Source organism: Puma concolor, chromosome E2 (assembly GCF_028749965.1).
Source record: "Puma concolor isolate L17-30 chromosome E2, mPumCon1.1.hap2, whole genome shotgun sequence".
Taxonomy (NCBI): Eukaryota; Metazoa; Chordata; class Mammalia; order Carnivora; family Felidae; genus Puma; species Puma concolor.
The window spans coordinates 46,990,905-47,011,851 of record NC_141681.1 but is presented as its reverse complement, the minus strand read 5'-3'; the positions used below and the strand labels follow the sequence as shown (position 1 = coordinate 47,011,851).

Here is a 20,947-nt window from a genome sequence, read left to right as displayed (position 1 = left end):
CTACTACCGATGGAGTAATGGCTTTCTGGAGGGCCCCCTGGTAATACAAATCCAAAAAGGTCTAACAACCTGTAGGTATCTTCCAACTCAGCTTTTCCATTCGTGCACTCATCAAAAAAATATTTACTGACCTCTACCATGTGCCTGGCAGTGTCCTAAGCATTTTTCTCCCTGGTTCTGATATGAAAATGGAGGCACAGAGAAGTACAGTTGTTTACTCAGGCTTACACAGCTCTGATATGCGAGAGCTAATATTCAAATCCAAGCCATCTAAGTTTCAGTGTGTAATACGAGATCCTGGCGAAGTAGCAATTTAGGCTTTCCACTTAGGAAAGCCATTGCTCTGGGTTCCATGGAGTACTCCCTATCCATACTGGCAGATGCTTATTAAGTGGAATCTGCCTCAGACCCTGTGCACAAGGTAGGAATGATAACATTAGTCTCATTTTTCAGATTAGGAAACTAAAGTACGGAAGCTTGAAGGCACCTAGCACAGATACTAGCGGACGTATGTGGCATGCCCAGCAGCTCTGCCTCCTCAGTCAGGAGGTGCCCCTCCACCATGCTGCCATGCCGCTCCACCGTCCTGGCAAGGCCGTGGCTGTGTTCATCCTTCATCCCACTCTCAGACACCACCTTCGGGGATGGGCACATGACCGACGGCTACAGACTGAATATGTGTCCCCCACCAAACCTGTATGCTGGAACCTCATCTCCAGTGTGATGGTGGGACTTTTGGGAAGTGATCTGGCCAATTCCGTTTCTAAAGGAGGTCCCAGAGAGCTCCCTTGCCCCTTCTGCCACGAGTGAGGACACAGCAAAGAGATGGTCATCTATGAAGCAGGAAGCTGGCCCTGACCAGACAACAAATCTGTCGACACCTTGATCCTGGATGCCCCAAGGTTCCAGGATGGTGAGAAAGAAATTTCTGTGTTTATAAGCTCCCCAATCTATGGCATTTTTGTTATAGCAGCCCAAATGGACGCACACACCCAACTAGAGTCTTCCCTGGGGCTTGTATAAAGATGCTGAAGACAAGAAATCCCCTTTCCACCGGCTTCATAGATCAGGAGGATTTGCACCTTGACCCAGCCTGTTTGCACAGTGAAGTCAAGTGGAGCAAGGGATAGGAGCAGAGCTCCAATGACATGTCTGAGCCCCCTACTTGGGCTAGGTCTGAAGCTCCTCTCCTCTCGACTTCCCAGTGACACAAGACAAATTCATCTGACATGCAAAAGAGCCTTGATTAATCTACCCAGCATGCACTGTCCCAATGCCCACGTCGGTTCCTTCTGGAGCCCACCCTCCTCATGCCATTTCCCTTGCACTTGGCAGGAGTCCTACTTATCTTTCAAAGGCCAGAGCAATCCCTGAGCATGATTTTCTACACACTCTTTTCTCTCCTCTCCAGCTCACTCCCCCTGACCTTGCAGCGCAGAATCTCTGTCCTCTGTGTTCCCACGGCACTCGGTGCTCACCACTCACCACTCATCACCCTGCATTATGGCCATCTGGGTGTCCCCTGCCACGAAGACAGTACTAGATGGGGGTTAAGACCACAGGCTCTGCAGGAGGAAAGATGTGGGTTCAAATCCCTGCTCTGCCATTACAAACTCTATAAAGACCCAGGCAAGCCATCTTTTCATCTATAGGATGATCTATAGGATCATCTCTCTGATCCTTGATTTTGTTCATCTATGGAGGGGAGCTAGTAATAGTATTCATCTGTAGCAGACACTTAGCTGTGTAGCTTATGGTCACTCCCGACCCTTGTCCCTTGCTGCCCCCCACTACGGAGACATCCACTTTCCCAGCCTCCCTTGTAACCAGAGGCAATCACTGGCTCCTTTATGGCTGGCCATTCAGAGATAAAGAGAAGTCTACCGGGGGTAGGAGTGTTTATGAGAGCATGTTCCCTTTGGAAAAGAAAGACACAGGAAGAAAAAGCCTCTTCCCCTGCCACTATTCCCTGCTTGGGACGCTGTGTGTAAGGATGCAATCATCAGACCAGGGCAGTTATCCTATGACCACACAACGACCAACACCGGGATGAAACGGATGTACACAGGGGCTATGAAATAGAGAGAAAGCAGCCAGTTCTCGAAGGTGTCACTGAGCCTCTGCAACAGCCACGGAGCTGGTCTCCTCCATCCTTTGCAGCGAGAGAATTCACTGTCTCCATCACTCATGCAAGAATCACCAGGCATCTCGCTACCTGAGGCCCAACGTGTCCCAACCAGCAGTTCGTCTCATAGAGTAAGGGTTCGATGCCATCGTGCATGCAAACTGCTTAGCGTGTTGCTGGCACTCACTCAGTGTTGGTTAAAGACTGTTACCATTATCACAGTTAGCTGCTCAAGGCCATTCCACAGTGTCTACACTCCACTGCAGACAGAGAAGATGCCAGCATCGAATACCCGGCACGTTTTATCCCCTGCCTGGCGCCTGATGGAGGGAACCACAGCCATCTGAGGTGACTGCAGTCGCACGAAAGAGAAGAGGCAAGGGGCAGCGGGGGCCTGATGGCTCAGCAACCTCGCGAGGGAGCTGCTTTTTCAACTGTCATGTGTCCCAACTGCCAGGATCTATATACACTGGCACCGTTTTTGCCATGTCTATCCCCAGACCACCTGTACTATCACTTACTCTGCATTTTTCCTTAACTGTATTCACTTTTATTTTGGCTTACATACCGATGTTAGCCTCACCCAAAGCAGAAATAGCCATGGAACACTGGGTTTGATATGCTATTGAAATTCTTTTCCTGTTACGCATTAAAATAAAAGTACAGCTATTAAAATGTTTAAAGTGTTTATTCATACATCACCTCAAATTATCTAGTGTTATGATCTGACCTTGGGAAACCTGTGCCCATGGCACTATGACATCATTCCCAGTCAGCACGCTCTCTCCCTTGCACCTTGCACCATTCTAGAAACACAAAAGCCCAAATGCCTGCTCTAAATAACCCTTCCAGAGGCTGAGATCTCTCCCAAACTCCCTCATTAGGGCGCCATTCCCCTGGGACACATCCATGGTTTATACCTTCTACTTACATTGTCTTCTAGGATGGGTTAAAGACAACAGCAATAAAGCCAACATGCATGAAGGACATTCTCTGTGCCACGTGCTGCTTTAAGGACTTTATACAGATTGACTCACGATCTTCAAATGGTACCATGTGAAGCAGGTGGTATTACTCCCACTTCACAGATGAGGAAACTGAGGCTCAGAAGGGATTAAGTCACTTGCTCAAGGTCCCACAGCCAGGGCTGAATCCAGGTGACTGACTCTGGGGCTGCCCTTCTGACCTCTTCGCTACTCTGCTGTCCCTACAACAGCCAGCACTGACCAAGATCTACGCTGATGGACCACTGATATTGAGCGAGCCTGAGGACCTCGCCTAAAGTCAAGTAGCTGGGAAGCTGGGAACACCTGAGACCCAGGTCTGTCAAATCTCGTGCTCACTCTCACCGTGTACAACCGACCATGGAGCCAGCATATAGCAGAACCTGAATGGAACCCTCCTTTACTCCTGGAGGTCACAGCACTCCTCCACTCCCTGGCTTCCTCACTGTCCCCACTGAGCTCACGTCACTCAGCCCCGAGAGGCCAACTCTCCTCTGAAAGGAGGACAAGAGTCTCTGACACAACCAAACAGAACCTCACGTCACCATCCCTCATGCCCAAAGGAGAGCAGGCTGACCAAACTGTAGTTTTCTAAAACCAACCCATTCATAACATAATTCAGTGGAAGGTTTCTCCTCACCTAGTTGCTAGGCCTCATGCTCACATTCTTAATTGATCGCCATCATGACAGCCCGTGCTTACGGGGCTTACCATGAGTGTAAGGCCATGTGCTAACGTGTGCTAAATGCTTCACAAGTACTGACTCACTGAATGCTCACAGCATCCTTATGAGGAGGGGACTAACATTACCCTTGTTTTAGCATAAGGAAATGCAGTTGCATGGAGGCTAAAGCCAGTGGCCCAAGGCCAATGAGCTGGGAGTGGTGGTTCCAGAGGCCCTGCCTTAAGCACTTGGTGACACTACCTCCCACAGCATAATCTCTCTTGTGTACTGAGTGCTCATGGAGTGCCAAGTTCTGGACTAAACACTTCATGTAAGATGACCTCAGTGAACTGACACCACCACTCCCATACACATACAGCTCAATAATGTAGGTATTTTAAAAACAAAGAGCCTGAAGCTCAGAGAGGTGAAGTCACCTGCCCAAGGTCACACAGCTAGTATAGGGTGGAGTCAGGAAAAAGTTACCTACGGTGTGACTCCGAAGCCATTGGCTACAAGACTTCACAGCCTCATACCCAACCTCCATCCCAGATCTCCCTGTTCCCAGCAAGCCCCTAACAGAAATCAGTCTCTAGCTCTGAGAAAATGGGGTGGACCGTCTTTTCTGTAACAGGGTAGCACAGCGCAGTACAGAGTTCAGCAGCCACACTTTTCCTGGTAACTGCTACTCTGCACGGTCTCCAGGAAGCTATCAGCACATCCCCTTCCTCAGCAATGAACCCACTGAACTCATGTTGCAGGGGGGCTCCGGGAGCCAGGCCAGGTCTTTCCAGGGTGATGGTAACTGACCAGTGACACTGCTCTCTCCCTTGCCCTTCTGTTAGGTTTTGCTCCATGGCCTTTGCTCTGGGGGTGTGAGGAGGTGTTTCTTCCCTGAAGGTCTGCCACTGGTGCTCCCCTTTCTGCACCAGCAGAGCCTTCCTCCGGTCTCCAGACAGATCGATCAGTGAGCCATCTTGGTCCCGTCCAAATGCCTAATGCGTTCACAGAGTGCATAAGGGCAAGGACTCTAAAGACAGAGAGCTTAGGTTCAAATCCCAGCTTTGCCATTTACCAGCTGTGGGATCTCAGGTAAGTTATCTCCCCTCCCTGTGCTTCAGTTTCCTCATCTGTTAAAGGGGAATAATGATAGCACAACATCATAAGGTTGTGGGAATTTAAAACACTTAGAATTGGCCCTGGCACTCAGAACTATATAAACGTTTGCTACTATTAGTGTGAGTGACCCAATAAAACATACTCCCACCCCTTAGGTGGGTAGAGATGTCCACTGGGCCTCTGAGACCCTGCGATCACCCACCAGCTACACATCAAGAAAAAGCAGACTCTCTCAAAAGACCTGCTGACCAGCCATGAGACAGCAGTAATTATAGTCCACTTGCAATTATTTGGCTTGTTTGGTTGTTTATATGTTTATACTTCGTCCATACCCCCAGACCAAACAGAAAGCTCCATGAAGGTGAGGCTAGTGTTCCACACCCCCGGGACTTGGCAGGAGATGGAATTCAATAAACACTCCCTCCACAATCAGGGTCTTGTATGAAGAGAACCCTCTGATTGTCTCAATTTGCTTCTTTCCCCTTTCATGCCGTGCCCAAGGTGGTGCCTGCCACACCAGAGGCCCCCCAAAGAGACATCCAGTGACTGAATGAGGCCCTCAGATCTATTTAACAAGAGCACCTACCACCTGCCAGACCTGACAAACCAAAAAAAGATGCCTCTATCCCTGTCCCCAGGCGTCTGGTGATCTAGTCCATCTGGTCACAGAGATCAAGATGTGGTATAAAATGACTCAGAAACACTGCAGGGTGGCTCAGCAGTGACAGAAACAGGAGCCGACACCACTCTAGAATTCTGCAGAGGACACACCAGAGAAGGTGCCTCCCGGACCCTGTCACACAGAACCCTAAGTAAACATATGAGCTCTACTCATGCAAACAGACACCAGGCCAAACAAGAGGCCAGGTGGGTGGCCCCCATGGTTGTCTTTCTAAGCAACATCAACAAACACAGCAGTGAACCCCAAATCCTCGTCTCTAAGGCTGGCTCAGTAAGGACCTAGCACCTTCACTGGGTGGGTGGAAACCCAAGGCCCAGCCTGGATGTGCTGTGCCAATGAGCAGTGATGTTAACAAGTTAAAGAATGCATCCTGAGTAGGAAGGCTTGGTGTGGATCCTGACTCCACCCAGAATGAAAGTAGCCACGACCTGTGCTGCATCTGTGGGCACAGCTAGGCTTGAGGGCTTTGGACCACTGGTTCTCATCTGGGGGTGATTTGCCAACCCTACCCCAGAGAACATGTGCAGACACTTTCGATGGTCATGAGTGGGGGCAGGGCGCTGCTGCTACTCGCATCCCATGGTCAGTGGTCAGTCCCACAGTGCACAGGACAGCCCCCAGAACAAAGAATGATCCCACCCAAAAGGCCAACAGTGTTGAGGTTGAGAAACCCTGATCTAGGCTCTCAAAGTGCAAAAAAAAAATAGTGAATCATCAAGGGATTTGGTGAAAATGCAGACTGGATTCGGTGAGAGGGGTCCAGTGGGAGGAGCCGTGGTCCAAGGAGCAGGGGCATTTGGCAGCATTGGTATCCCCTGGGAGCTCCTTGGATACACAGGCCCTCGGTCCTTCCCCAGACCTGATGAGTCAGAATCTGCATTTTAGCAAGATTCCTAGGTGGTTCTCAGGTACATTCAGTGAATGCAAATGAGGGAGCTCTGAGAAAATCTCCATTGCTGGGTCTTTGGCCCTTTGGCCCTTTGGAGGGAGCAGCCACTGTGGAGAGTGGAGGTTCCACACAGTCCTCGATCTCTAGCGACAGATATCCCATCAACCCTCAGCTTCTTGGCATCAAATAACCTGTTCCACCCCTCCACCTCCCGCCCCACCACCCAGGGGCAGAGCTGCTTCTGGCACCCGAGACCTGGCTGTCTACCAGACACCAAGCTTCTGCGCAAGAATCTGGCCGATGCGGAGAAACAGGAGTCAAATCCGAGCATCGTAACTGTTCATGAACAACTAGAGGAAAGAGGACTTCATCTCACTGTGACGTAAAATCGCAAGGTGATGATAATTATAGCCAGTACTTCCTGTGTGCACTTTTCTAAGCATGGGAACTACTGTCCCCATTCTACAGACGAGAAAGCAAAGGCAAGGCACAGGTAAATCATTTGCCCAAGGTCCCATGGGTGGGCAAGTGGGGAAGTCAGAGCTGAAACCCAAGTCTAGGAGTCTACCTGCTGCTCTATCGTACCAAGCCTTGGTATTTTAATACCTTCCTTACCTCTGGCACAAAGGAAAGAGCTCATTAATCCTCATTAATCCCCGCCTCTCCCCTCTTCCCCCCCCCCCAAGAAACAGGCTCCATTTGGCTGCGCTGTTCTCTGGCACTTTGCCAGGGCAGCTAGCTTTCGGTTGTCCTACTTTGGGGAAGAAGAAAGTAGGCTTCAGACACAGAGCATCAAAGCACAGCTGGGCTTGGGGCGCCTGGGTGACTCAGTCAATTAAGTGTCCAACTCTTGATTTTGGCTCAGGTCATGATCTCACGGTTCATGAGTTCGAGCCCCACATAGGGCTCTGCTGACAGTGTAGAGCCTGCTTGGGATTCTCTCTCTCAAAATAAATAAATTAAAAAAAAAAAAAAAAGCACAGCTGAGCCACCACCTTTGGGATAAAAATGTAAACCACACTATTGTCTAAAAAAATCAGGGAACCTAGGGGGTGCCTGGGTGGCTCAGTCGGTCGAACATCCAACTTCGGCTCAGGTCATGATCTCGTGGTTCGTGGGTTCAAGCCCCGTGTCAGGCTCTGTGCTGACAGCTCAGAGCCTGGAGCCTGCTTTGGATTCTGTGTCTCCCTCCTTCTCTGCCCCTCCCCCACTCACACTCTCTCTCTCAAAAGTAAATACAAACATTTTAAAAAAATGTTTTTTAAATCAGGGAACCTAGCTCTGGGGTAAAGGGTCTTTTCCTCATGGACTAGAGTCTCTGAGTAAGGGCCTTCAGAAAGTTGGAGCGAGGCAGGTGCCAGGCCTCTGGTCCCCTCATACCTCTTCCCAGATGCCAAAATCAGCCTCCCACAGCCCTTTCCTCCAAATACTCTCATGGATGGAAGAAAGTGGAGGCTTCAGGGAGCAAACTCAGGGCCTACAAACTTCTCCCATCACATTCTCAATCTTGTTCATCCAACTCAAGCCATGCCAGCCTCTTCTCTGTTCCTCCAACTTGCCAAACTCGTTCCTACCTCAGGGCCTTTGTACCTGCTGTCCTTTCTGCCAGGAACCCTCTTTTTTCAACTTTTTGCATGGCTGGCCCCTTTTCATCCTTCAAATCTCATATCAAATGTCACTTCCTTAGACAGGTGCTTCCTAACCCCACTAAGGTACCCCTCTCACCAATTGCTCATATCACACAGTATCTTCTTTTAGTTGAGTGTCTGACACAGAGCAGAAGCCCTCTAAATACTGCTGAATGAATACATGAATCTTTATTTCTAGTCAGTTTAAGGAAATGATGACTCTCTTCGGAAGGGTTCACCAGAACAATAGGCTCTAGTTTGCTAGAGTTGTAAACTCTATTTGTGGAGTATGGGACCAGCCATATTCCACAGCAACCAAAGAACAATAAAAACAACAAAAACAATTACAATAATATTAATGCAGCTTTAATGCACACTTACTATGTGCCAGGAACTGTACAAGGTGCTTCACTAGTTCAAGGCTCACTAATAAGCCTGTGATGAACTTGTTCTTCATTTTACGGAGACAGATACCAAGGCTTGAGAAAGTGATGTCACTTGCCCAAGGTCACAATTTAGTAAAGGAGCAAATGCAGCGCAGGGCCCTTAACCATTGCCCAGGCCACCCCTGCACAGGGTTTATGGCAGTGCTCCCTGAGACTGGAAAAACAGGGCATCTGAGAAAGTGACTCATTATTCTCAGGAGACTCAGCCCAGCTGTATCTTTCTCCCAGCAACATAGTTGCTCACAACTCCACAAATTCCACCTCTATAACCAGATCTGTACTAAGCAAATTTGTTGATCAGAGTTGGGTATAAAATTTTATATTTTATATATAAAATACAAGATCATTGCTGGACAGCTGTTTTTGGCTGAAGTCACTGGTTGAACTGGATTGAACTTCACCTTGCCCTGGAATCGAGCTTGCTGTTACTCCACATACTTGAAGCTAAAACTCAATCACTCTTCTTGTTCAAAACTCCCACATAAGGCCCACTAGCAATAGATAACTCTTACACATGTGCCTGTGAGACAGACACTTTACAATTCCAACTCTTTTAACCCTCACAGCCACCTCAGGGGTAGGTCCTATTATTAACCCCACCTCACAGATGAGAACGCCGAAGTCCTGAAAAGGGCACTGCCTTGCAAGTAAGCTGCAGATTTGAACCTCAGCCCATGGCTCAAGTCTGCTTTCAGTCACTGCCCTACACCTCTCTAAGTGCCTCTCTAACCCTGATTTGACATCTGCCCAGAAGATACTCCATGTAAGTTCTGTTTAGCTGTTCACTGTACCACATGCATCATTTACTTACTCATTCATTCAGAAATGTTTTTAAAACCTATTGCATGGTCAGAATTGGGCTAAGGGATGTGGATGCAAGGTCCCCACCTTCCAAACATTTGGCTTAGGTGAACTAATGAATGAAAAAAAAAGTCTATGACATCTTAATTTTTTTAAAAATGTTTATTTATTTTTGAGAGAGTGAGTGCATGCACATGAGTGGGGGGTGGGCAGAGAGAGAGGGAGACAGAGAATTCGAAGCAGGCTCTGCACTGTCAGCACAAACCCTGACACAGGGCTCGATCCCATGAACCATGAGATCATGACGTGAGCTGAAGTTGAATGCTCAACTGAACCACCCATGTGCCCCAGTAACATTGTAGTTGATTTGAGAAGTTCAAAGCTTTCCCACTAACATCAGGAACAAGGCAAGGATGCCCCTTCTCACCACTACTTTTCAACATCATGCTGGAAGTCCTAGCTAATGCAATAAGACAAGAAAAGGAAATAAAAAGTATACAGATTGGAAAGGAAGAAATAAAACTGTCTTTGTTCACAGATGACATGATCATAAGTGTAGAAAATCCTAAAGAATCAAATAAAAACCAAAAGAAAACACAAAGCTCCTGGAATAGTTGATTATAGCAAGGCTGTAGGATACAAGGTCAATATAAAAACTCAATTGCTTTCCTATATACCAGCAATGAAAAAGTGGAATTTGAAATTAAAAACTCAATACCTTGGTACATTGGCATCCCTCAAAATGAAATACTCAGGTATAAATCTAACAAAATATGTACAAGAGGAAAACTATAAAATTCTGATGGAAGATATCAAAGAACTAAATAAATGGAGAGATATTCTATGTTCATAAATAGTAAGATTCAGTGTTGTCAAGGTATCTGTTCTTTCCAGCCAGGTGTGGTGGCGCATGCCTGTAGTACTAGCTACTCGGGAGGCTGAGGCATGAGGATGCCCACTGGGTGTTAGCACTAAGTTCAGCATCAGTACAGTGACCTCCCAGGAGCAGGGGACCATTAGGTTGCCTAAGGAGGAGTGAATCAACCCAGGTTGTAAATGGAGCAGGGTCAAAATTCCTGTGCTAGTCAGTAGTGGGATCATGCCTGTGAACAGCCAGTGCCTTCAGCCTGGGCACCACAGTGAAACCTCATCTCAAAAAAAATAAAAATAAAAAAATAAAAAAGAGATATCAGTTCTTTCCCACTTAATCTGTAGATTCAATGTAATCCCAGTGATTCTGAATATTGACAAAATGATTCTAAAGTTTACATGGAGAGCAAAAGCCCTAGAATAGCCAAAACAATACTGAAGAAGAAGAGCAAAGTCAGAGGACTGATAATACCCAATTACAAATCTACAGTAGTTAAGGGGCGCCTGGGTGGCTCTGTCAGTTAAGCATCCAACTTTGGCTCAGGTCATGATCTCATGGTTTGTGAGTTCGAGCCCTGAGTCGGGCTGTGTGCTGTCAGTTCAGAGCCTAGAACTTGCTTTGGATTCTGTGTCTCCTTCTCTCTCTGCCCCAACCCCACTCATGCTCTATCAAAAAAAAAAAAATATTAAAAGAAAAATTAAACAACAACAAAAACCAAAGCTACAGTAGTTAACACAGTGTAGTATTGGTAAAAGAACAGACAAATAGATTAATGGAACTGAATAGACCCACATAAGTACAGTCAACTGATCTTTGACAAAGAAGCAAAGATGACACAATGGAGCAAAGATAATCTTTTAGACAAATGGTGCTGGAACTGAACATCCACATGCAGAAAAATGAATCTAGACACAGACCTTACATCTTTTGCAAAAGTTAATGCAAAATGGACCGTTCACAGACTTAAATGTAAAACAAAAAATCCTAAAACTTCTAGAAGATAACACAGGGGAAAACCTAGATGACCTTGGGTATAGTGATCATTTTTTAGATACAACACCAAAGGCATAATCCATGAAAAAAAGAGTTGAGAAACTGGGCTTCACTAAAATTCAAAACTTCTGCTCTGTTAAAGTCAATGTCAAGAGAATGAGAAGACAAGCCACAGATTATGAGAAAACATTTGCAAAAGATTTAAAAAATGGGCCAAATATCTTTTTTTAATTTATTTTTTTACGTTTATTTATTTTTGATAGACAGAGAGAGACAGAGCACAAGTCGGGGAGGGGCAGAGAGAGAGGGACACAGAATCCAAAGCAGGCTCCATGCTCCAAGCTGTCAGCAAAGAGCCTGACGTGGGGCTCGAACTCACAAACCGTGAGACCACGACCTGAACCAAAGTCGGACGCTTAACTGAGCCACCCAGGCGCCCCTAATGGGCCAAATATCTTAACAGACATTTCACCAAAGAAGATACACAGATGACAAACAAGCATATGAAAAGATGCTCCACATTATATTCAACAGGGAAATGCAAATTAAAACAAGAGGGGCACCTGCTTAGCTTAGTCAGTAGAGTATGTGACTCTCAGGGTCATGAGTTCAAGTCCCATGATGAGCACAGAGCTTACTTAGAAACAACAACAGCGAGGGGTGCCTGGGTGGCTCAGTCGGTTGAGTGACCGACTTCGGCTCAGGTCATGATCTCACGGTTTGTGAGTTCGAGCCCCGTGTTGGGCTCTATGCTGACAGCTCAGAGCCTGGAGCCTGCTTCTGATTCTGTGTTTCCCTCTCTCTCTTCCCCTCCCCCATTCATGCTCTGTCTCTCTCTGTCTCAGAAATAAATATTAAAAAAAAAAAACAAAAACAACAACAACAGCGAGATACCACCACACACCTAGTAGAATGGCCAAATCCAGAACACTGACACCAAATGCTTGTGAGGATGTGGGAAAACAGGAACTCCCATTCACTGCTAATGGTAATGCAAAATGGTACAGCCACTTTGGAAGACAATTTGGTGGTTTCTTATAAAAGTAAACATACTCTTACCATTCGATCTAGCAATCATGCTCCTTGGCATTTACCCAAAGGAGTTAGAAATTTCTGTTCATGTAAAAACATGCACAGAGATGTGTATAGCAACTTTATTCATAATTTCCAAAAGCTGGAAGTAACCAAGACGTCCTTCAGTAGATGAACGGATAAACTCTGGTACATCCAAACAGTGGAATATTACTCACGCCGTAAAAAGACATAGAGAAACCTTAAGTGTATTTACTAAGTGAAAGAAGCCAATCTGGAAAGGCTACATACTGTATTATTCCAATCATACAACATCCTGGGAAAGGCAAAACAATGGAGGCGGCAAAGAGATTGATGATTGCCAGGGGTTAGGAGGAGGAAAGGATGAACTGGTGGAGCACACAGGATTTTTAGGGCAGTGAAACTACTCTGTATGGTACTACAATGGTGGGTATGTGTCATTATACATTTGTCCAAACTCACGGAATGTACCCCAAGAGTCTGTAAACTATGAACTCTGGGTGATGACACCGTGTCTGTGTAGGTTCATCAATTGTAAAAATGTACCACTTTGGTGGATGATGTTGATAACAGGGGAGGTCCATGCATGGGTGGGGTAAGTATGCACCCCCATACCATGCATGGGTAGGGAGTATACTCCATTGTGCTATGAATCTGAAAGTGCTCTGAAAAGCAAACACTATTTAAAAAAAAAATCAGGCTAGGGGCACCTGGGTGGCTCAGTTGGGTAAGGATCCGACTTCGGCTCAGGTCATGATCTCATGTTTCAGGAGTTCTAGTCCCGCATTGGGCTCTCTCTTGTCAGCAGAGAACCAGCTTCAGATCCTCTGTCCCCTCTCTCTCTCTGCCCCTCCATGGCTCGTTCATATTCTCTCTCTCTCTCTTTCTCTCTCTCTCCCCCTCTTTCTCTCAAAATAAATAAATAAATAAATAAATAAATAAATAAATAAATAAATAAATACTAAAAAAAAAAAATTAGGCTAACAAAATAAGCCATCAATAAAAAGGTGCATGTTATTCTGAAATACCAGATATTCAATTTAAAAAAATGAACATTATGAAAAGTAAGGGTTTTATTTTGATTTTTTTAAGTTTATTTATTTTGAGAGAGAGAACAAGAGCTCAAGCTGGAGAGGGGCAGAGAAGGTGAGAATTCCAAGCAGGCTCCACACTGTCAGTACAGCACCTGACACGGGGCTCAATCACACGAATTGTAAGATTACTACCTGAGCTGAAACCAAGAGTCAGACACCCAAACAACTGAGCCACCCAGGAACCCCGTTTTTTGTTTTTTTTAAGACTTGCTTTTTCACATGTCTGTAATGGGCCTAATGCAGACCCATCTCTTGGGGCTGCTGAGAGGGTTAACTGAGTTAAACCTGCAATGCCTGGCATGTGGTCGGTGCACAGTGTTACTTATTGTTATCTCCAGCACCCTGGACAGTGCCCTGACACACAGTAGGCACTCCCTGGCCCAAGGGGGCCCAGCCATCTGCAAAAAGAGGCCCAGCCCAAGGGAGGTGATGACCTGGAAGGCCTCTAGGAGCCAATGGGATGGTCCTCTAGGCAAACAGGCAAGTAGGTAAACAGACCTGCACGGAAAAAAACCGGTTCTGCAGCCTTTCTCCAGCTGCTCTAGTCACTCTTCCCCAGAGCCTGCCTCTCGACTTTGATCTAGGAGGTATAATTGTTGCCCTGATTAGATGGATACAACTCAAGGGGCTTTAGAACTGTGTCCCTCACACACTTTCCTCCAGCACTTCAGGTTGGAGGCCAGGAGTTCTGCCACAATCCATGGGTCACTTTCTGCAAATCAACCCCAACAATGTGGACGTGTGTCATATGCTGGGAGGAGAGCCCCTCCTGATGGTTAGACTTGCAAATACTTACAGAGCACCCCTGTGATAACGCATTTCTATTCTACTGGGAGAGACAATTAGGAAAATTCTAGATTTCCCAGCCGTCCTTGCAGTTAAGGGCAGTCACATGGTTTTATATGGCCCATGACATATAAAGAGAAGTCTAGTGGAATTACCATTCTTGACTAAATAGGCAATCCTTTGCTCCGGGTATTTGTAGAAGGGTGTTTTTTGGAAGTGGTGAGGTGTTAATGGTAACAAAGGGCACTGTTTCCCTGAAATGATGGTGGCACTGCTATCACTGACATTAAGTTCCCCAGAGTCTAACGTAGAGACTCTGACGGAAAGCAGAGTGTGTGCAGTAACAATAATAATAATAATAATAATAATAATAATAATAGCTGGCATTCACTGATGTCACTACTTGCATGCACTATTTTAAGTGCAATACAAATGTTAACTCCTTTCCTCCTCAGCAAAGAACCAAGATGCAGGGGTTACGTTACTTGCCCAACGTAGACAGTAACTGGCAGAGAGGGGTTATCAGTATCCAGGTGATCAGGCTCCCAAATCAAAAGTCTTCATTGTGAGCTATGTTAAGTGTGAGCCCAAGTCAAGCCTATAAAAATAAATGAAGCCCTCATTACCACATATTGAGCATTTACTATGTAGCAACCTCGGAACTGAGCACGGTGTGTGTGTCACCCTCCAAAAACCCCTGTGGTTGGCATCGTGACTGTGTCTACCGAAAAGACGAGAGGTGATGGACTTGTCCTGTGTCACATGATTGGTAAGGACCCTTGAGGCCAGAGGCACAGGCCTGCAAACCACTAGATACTAGATCACAACTCCTAGGAAGAGCTTACAAGAGAAATTTTCTTTCATTATCAACCACAGTCAATAACCTGATCTCAAGGACATTCTTGGCCTCTCCTTTGCCACACGTGATAAAGGCCACATGCACTTGGCCACAGAGAAAAGCAGGGCATGTAAGGAAACAGAGCAGAACCTCACACCCAGGTGCTCCTAGAATCAAGGCCACAGTTCCTCCCTCGACCTTCAGGCCCTGGCAGACAGAACAGGGCCCTCCTCTTTGCTTTAACTCACAGGCCCTCCCTCTGCCTGGAGGAAGGCACACTCCCCAGGACCTCCACACATGCTGTTCATGCTGTTTTCTCAATACATGCTCTTCCTCAATACACACCTTTCTCTCTCCCCTAATTAACCCCTAGTGTTCAACCACTGGACTGGATAAACAGAGATTTCAAAAAAGAAACAAAAAACTGCAAAGTGTAGGATAGGGTGTTAGCTACATTTTGTATAAGGAAAAGGGGTATAAAAATAGATTATCAGTATTTGCATTAAAACACTTTAGAAGGATATGCAAAAACTAATACAAATGATTGCTTAAGGGGTGGCGGAACAAGGCAAGCAGGAAAAGGAGTAGCAGAGAAAGACCTGTCACTGTGTGTCCACACACACATACACACACACAGGTGGACTTTTCAAGCATATAAATGCATGGCCTAATTTTTAAAAAGGGTCACAAGTAAAAACAAAGCAGGAGTAATGGACAGAGAGGGTCAGAGAAGGCACCGGAATGCATCCTTGGGTGGGACTGCCTGAGAATGTCTGACTCCCCCACGTGCCTGTGGATTCCTGAGCGCAGGCCCAGACCTGCTGTGGCTGCCAGCCGGGAGCCTGCCACGCAGCTGGTGCCCAAGAAACGCTTAGGGTGAGCGTGAGTGGATGCACCAACCAACCCACCTCCTGCCGCACACCTGGGCTTGGCCCACAATTTGCAGCCCAGCTGTCTCCATGAAACAAATGGGTGAGGGGGAAGGGAACACAGTCACCTTGCAAGGAAAGTGCTCTACGACACACTATTGAAGGAAAGCGTGTGGTGCAAGGATCAGTAAACCCTTTCCGCAGAGCCCCCAGAGAGTAAGTACTTTAAGCCTGGGGGCCATGTGGTCTCTGTCGCAACTGCTCACCTCTGCTGTCGGTGTGGACACAGCCACACACCATACATAACCAAAGGAGCTTGGCTGTGTTTCAGTAAAACTTTATTCATGGATGCGGAAGCCCAAAGGCCGTGTGATTTCACACGTCATGAAATGTTCTTTTGATTTTTTTTCAACCGTTAAAAATGTAAAAGTGTAAAAGCCTGGGTCCTACAGAAACAGGCAGTGGAGCCAAATATGGCCCGTGGACTGTGGCCTGCTGCCCTCGGTGTTGATGAGAGTCTGGCCGGCATTTATACAGTAGTCGTACATACACAGAGACTTTCTGAAAGGATACAGGCCACACTGGCTGCTTCTGCTTCTGTGACTGCTTCAGGGGAAGGAAGAAAGTTGATTTTATTTTTCACTGAGGTACCGTGTGCAAATTAATGAAATACTGTTTTAAACTCAGTACTATGGAGAGAAAGGAGACTGTATGGCGTGAAGAGCCTAAGCTCTGGAGTGAGAGACCGTGGCCAGAATACCAACTCTCTTCCTCACTGGCTGGGAACCCAAAAGGTATTTTTCCTCCCTGAGTCTCAGCGCCATGGGGATCATGTTAATACTGCCCTCATGGGATGTAATGAGGATTCCATGGGTTAATCCCTTTGAACAGTGTCAGGCACCTGGAAAGTGCTAGCTATTATTATCTTTCTTATTAAGAGTCTTTTTTGTGGAGAAAAGCCATTCTCTGAAGGGAAGCCTGAAACGTAACCGCGGCTATGAAACTCCCCTTGAGAGCCCGCCCAGGCCCACAGTGAGTCATCCAACTGTTCACATAATAGATGCCTTGTGACGTAAGGAAGTTCATTTGTATTAGCAACCGCATTCCACAGAGATGCATCCTGGAGCCACGTCTACACATCCTGTTCCACAGAAAAGGCAGCCAGCTCCCCAATTCTGGGTCTGTCCCCAACCATCACACTGGGTGGGCTGCAGGGCTACGCACCTAGGAGATCATTCAGTGGCCATTTATTAAACATCTACTGTGTGCGAGAACATGCAGGCACATGCCCCTCTGCACTTTACCTGGAAGCTGCAGGTGCAACCATGAGCTTCTTTTAAAATCAGTGGTGGCTATAGAGAGTAGATGCTTTGGTTGCGTGCTCCCATAAACTTCTTGCATTTTCCTGTGTGTCTGTTCATTCAAGAATTATTTACTGGGGGTGGGGGGAGCCTGCGTGGCTGAGTCAGTTGAGCATCCGACTTCGGCTCAGGTCATGATCTTGCAGTCCATGGGTTCGAGCCCATGTCAGGCTCTGTGCTGACAGCTTGGAGCCTGGAGCCTGTTTCAGATTCTGTCTCCCTCTCTCTCTGCCCCTCCCCCGCTGGTCCTCTCTCTCTCTCGCTCTCTCTCAATAAATAAATAAATAAATAAATAAATAAATAAATAAATAAACTGAAAACAAAAAAAGAACTATTTACTGACCTCCTAAGGACCAAGTGTTGTTCTAGGCACTTGGTCTTAACCAGGATCCTCATTCTCCAGCTCTTTCCCTCTGAACTTTGAGACCTGTCAGGAAGACACCTTGTGTTACCACTGTCTCCTCTGTGTCCTCTGTGCTCAGCACAGGCCATGGCACAAAACAGGCAAGTAACCAGGGGCCTGGGGGTAGGGCAGTGGGCGGCCAGCATCACAGGCCCCGCCCAGCCACATGATCCAAGCTGGGCCAATCAGCTGCTCTTCCTCAGGAATGTGAATTCCAAGCTGCTGACAAAAATAACACTAATGCTACTAATAACGTACTCACGACACAAATAACAAAATAACGATAATAATAACAGGAATAAAATAAAAATAGTGGCTTTTATCTAGCCACATACTCTACTCAGCACTGTTTTAAAAGTCCCAAGTGTCACCTTACAGGGTCCTCGCAGGAACTCTATGTTTATCCCTTTCAGCTGACAAACCGAGGCACCGAAAGACTGGGAAACTTGTGAAGCAGCAGTGAGGTTGGGATTCACGCCAGCTACAGTCTTCACTGCCACCTCACCGCCTCCTCCTCTGCCAGGACAGCCCTGAAGACGTGGCCCCGAATACCCGCCTCAAGATGCCCCAGGGCTGCCTGACCCCAGTCTTACTTCTAGTGCACGTGTCCAGGCTGGTTTCTATTGCCTGCAACCCAAGAACCCTGACTGATAAACCAGGACTATTTACTTGGTTTCACACCTGCCAGTGAGCCGGCACTGCTTCCCAGTGCCACAGGGTGGGGGCAGCCTGTGAACATTGTAGGAGGTGGAACTGGTGGCCGGGGCATTCACGGGCAGCCTGCACCTACACACGCAGCCATATTTCCATGTAGGGAAGGAAATCCAACAGGAGCAGGAGGGAGAGCAAAAGAGCCACATTAGTGGATGCCGTCCCCAGAGGACCACTGCCGGCACTTTGGGTGGAACAATCCCGCGCTACGACATCAGTCTTCTGCATCGCAGGAAATTTAATATTCTTGGCCCCCATGTTACCGTGAGACCAAACGGCTCCACACATTTCTGAATGCCTCCCGGGGGGTGGTATCCAGTGGTTGCGCCTCACACCCCCACACCATGTCTGGTAGCCCACCTGTCAAGCACTTTCCTAACTTGGATTCTGGTTTTCTATTAGCTGTTTTTAAGTCCCACAACATAAAAGGTTTAATCACTTAATACCCACAGAGCCCCTGCTGCATGCCTGGAGCAGCTCTAGAGGTCTTGTCTACAATATTCAATTACCCCTCACAGGAACCAACGCAGTGGACACCATGACCAAAGTCGCAGCTCCCATCGTAAAGATGAGGAAACCGACTTGCTGGGGGGGTGGGGGGGTGGGGGGGGGGAGGGGGGGGCGGAGCCTTGACGGCAGGCATTCTCCTCAGAGTCCAGTGGGAGTTGGCAGGTTACGACCAGTACTTAGGCCTTTCAACTTCACCCTGGAGGTGGTCTGCTTCCCCTCTGCCCAGATGCTGCCCTCTCGCTGCCCTCTCGGCCTCAGGGCTCTGCACAGACACACACCTTCTCACGAAGCCCCCTCGCCACCTTCCCCGACCCCTGGGTCTGGCCCTTTGCTCCACACGTTAATATGCCCTCCAAGTTCCCTATATTTCCACTTTATGGTATTTATCACGGTGGCAATCAATGTTTGTGAAGTTATTTGTTTAGTGTCTAAATCCTCTGCCTCCCTTCCAGATCGTCAATTTCATGAGGGCAAGGACTTGCTTAATGATGTACCTGTGTGTCCCCGGCACCTGGTGCGTGCCGTAAATATGTGCTTAGTAACAAATCAACTGCTTTTTTTTAAAAATTCATGTTTAAAACTAGGACAGTAAAACACTGGCTCTTAAAACCTGAAACCAGGCTGAGGGCTGGCCTAGAATTGATAGAGAAAGAGATCAGTAGTCACTTGAGCTTTTACATGGTGGCACTAAGGAGGGGGGAGATGTACCACTGCGATGGCACAATTATGGAAACTCTAAAGTCATCGTTAAAAATAAATACTGGGGAAACAAAGGCATGAAAGTAAACACACATTCTTCTGTCCAGAATTTCAAGCCTCTACTCCTGCACTTTACCTTCCCCCTCTCCTTCCTCCTAAGGTAAATTAAAAGCACAGGCCACAAGTGGACCCTCTGGGGACAAATCCTACCTCTACCACAAATAAACAAACATGATCTTGAGCAGGTCAATTAATCCCTGTGCATCAGGAAAATGGTGACACAGCAGGGTCCAGCTCTCAAGGTTGCTGTAAAATGAATTCATCCATGCACCCTGCCAGGTATACAGTAAGTGATCAATAAAGACCAGCTGTTACCATTATTATCATCAGTATCACTGCTCTTCAACCCCTACAACCAAGACCACGGGGAGGTCACTTTGCCAATGGGCCATACGTGTCCTGCCACTTCCTACCTCTGTACACCCAAGCTGCCCACTCTCTTTGTTGCTAACTTTCTTGGATTCTGAGCTGATAAATCAGTCCCCATCTGCCTTGGGTGATCTAAGATGAGTTCTGACACTTAGAATCAAGCATTCCAATACAATACCAACATTTGGTCATTTGAGAAGCCAACCACACATCTATGGCACAGCAAAAAGGTACAAAGAGGTTGCATCAAATGTTTACCTCACACATATTCAATGATGCACCTGACCCCCTCAATCCTCTCCCCCCCTAAAAAAGGACAAATAATTTAAATAGCACAGATGTCCACTATTCCACTTCATGAGCATTTGTTCTGGCGTGAATGTGAGATGAGAGTCAAGCATATGTTATTCCCTCAGGCAAGCTCAGTTCATCATGCAGCAGCTTGCCCCTCTGAGTAGCATCTAGTGTTTCAAAAAGCACATTTTTCATACAACGAGGCCTCTAAAGGCAAACTCCTTTGGCAGGTGCTTCTCAGAAGAAAGAACAGACCTCAGAAAGAAACTGGCTGCATGGGGTGTAGTGTAATATTGACTTCTTCTCCCAATACCCATTCTCCCTTTCCCTTTAATAACTGAACTCCTACATTTAGCCAGGCACATGGCTGATGTGAATGAAGACTACAGTTCCCAGCCTCCCTTGCAGCAATTTGGTCACCTGACCAAATTCAGACCAATGAGATGGGAGTGGAAGAGGTGTGTATGACTTCTGGTCACCCCTTTGAAGCGTGGTAGAATTCAGGAACTGAACTCCAGTAATTTAGAGGGGTAGATGGAGATGACCTCTTTACTTTCACTTTTGAGAAGTAGATGTCAGAAAGTCCCTGGCACACCAACATTAAGAACCTCTGCCTTGTTCTTCAAAAAGTTAAAACATAGTCACCACATGGCCCATCAATTCCACTTTTAGGTATAC

At 46.9% G+C, this 20,947-nt stretch overlaps 1 protein-coding gene, 1 long non-coding RNA gene and 1 pseudogene across 5 annotated transcripts in view; 1 reads left to right on the top strand and 2 right to left on the bottom strand.

The window, feature by feature from the left end:
- The window catches only part of SIPA1L3 (signal induced proliferation associated 1 like 3), a 238,994-nt gene that overhangs the window by 168,721 nt on the left and 49,326 nt on the right, over positions 1–20,947 (bottom strand). The window contains exon 2 of one of the 4 annotated variants that reach the window (XM_086689628.1): positions 17,567–17,650. The exons of the other annotated variants lie outside the window; for them this stretch is intronic. The gene's annotated coding sequence lies outside the window, so the exon portion shown is untranslated. The remainder of the gene's footprint in view (positions 1–17,566; positions 17,651–20,947) is intronic. 4 annotated transcript variants of the gene reach the window in all.
- LOC147573584 (signal recognition particle RNA) lies at positions 10,252–10,499 on the top strand (annotated as a pseudogene).
- LOC147573583 (uncharacterized) lies at positions 11,485–13,136 on the bottom strand. The gene is made up of 2 exons (XR_015244849.1): positions 12,092–13,136; positions 11,485–11,859 (listed from the first exon to the last, which is right to left on the bottom strand). It is a non-coding gene; the product is annotated as an uncharacterized LOC147573583 (long non-coding RNA).